The sequence below is a fragment of the Anneissia japonica genome, unplaced genomic scaffold (genome assembly GCF_011630105.1).
Source record: "Anneissia japonica isolate Jap-2015-1 unplaced genomic scaffold, ASM1163010v1 scaffold45988_len1034_cov80, whole genome shotgun sequence".
Classification (NCBI taxonomy): Eukaryota; Metazoa; Echinodermata; class Crinoidea; order Comatulida; family Comatulidae; genus Anneissia; species Anneissia japonica.
The window spans coordinates 1-1,014 of record NW_022706314.1 but is presented as its reverse complement, the minus strand read 5'-3'; the positions used below and the strand labels follow the sequence as shown (position 1 = coordinate 1,014).

General features: G+C 35.0%; 1 non-coding gene across 1 annotated transcript; it reads right to left on the bottom strand.

Moving 5' to 3' along the window:
* Positions 1 to 194: 194 nt before the first annotated feature.
* Positions 195 to 267, bottom strand: Trnas-uga. Its single transcript has one exon. It is a non-coding gene; the product is annotated as a tRNA-Ser (tRNA).
* Between the last annotated feature and the right edge of the window lie 747 nt (positions 268 to 1,014).

Sequence of the window (1,014 nt, the reverse complement as noted above, 5' to 3'; positions counted from 1 at the left end):
ATTTTTTATTTCGAATATTTCGAGCACGCCTGTGCTCTTCCTCAGCGATAACACGTATGATTAACAAAGCTACAAATCATCAAAGAAAGGTAAATACAGTGTTCGAATAAAGGACTTAATAAATACATCGTGTAGCATAGCTCTCAACGAATGTAGTCCTGTAAATAAATGAATAAAGAAATTGTGTAATAAAATGCCTCTGGCGGGATTCGAACCTGCGACCTCTCGCTGTCAAGGCGAGTGTCATAACCACTAGACCACGGAGGCTTCATGGTTGAACAAATTCAAATACCACCAGATACACTCCATTACACAATAGGTACGGCTAGAAACAAATAGGTGCATATAACATAAATCAAGGTAGCCGTTAACACTGTTAAATCATATGATTGATGATTTATATGAATAATGTACATTAATTTATATATTTTATTATAAAAAAAGTATTTCATTTTTTAATACATTTTATTACAAAAAGTATTTCGTAGAAATAGAATATTCAGTATATGTATTTATAGTTTTTGTACCGTAATAAAACGAATTGCTTTTGTCTCAATAGGCCTAAATTATACTGAATAATGGACTTTTCTGCTGAGCTCCGCTCCTTGGATAGGAAGCTTTCGATTGCACGACGACGTTAAGGCCATAGGACGTAATGGCGTTACTAAAAGTCATCTATGCATGCGAGAACGTTAAGGTCACCTCGTCGAGTAGATTTCTACGTATGCAGAGAACGTTGGACGTCAGGTGGGACGGTCACGCATGAGTGATTCCGTTCTAGCGTCGCGTCGTCGCGCACAAATCGAAAGTTCCCAATTGTTGCGTTTGTGGGACATGTGTTTTTGGGAGAAACGCCTAGTCTTATCGATGCTCTGATTGGTTAGTTCTTAAGTTTGACACTCCAGAAAGGTCAATCAATCAATCAATCAATCAATCAGTCAATCAATACACATAATAATAATAATAATAATAATAATAATAATAATAATAATAATAATAATAATAATAATAATA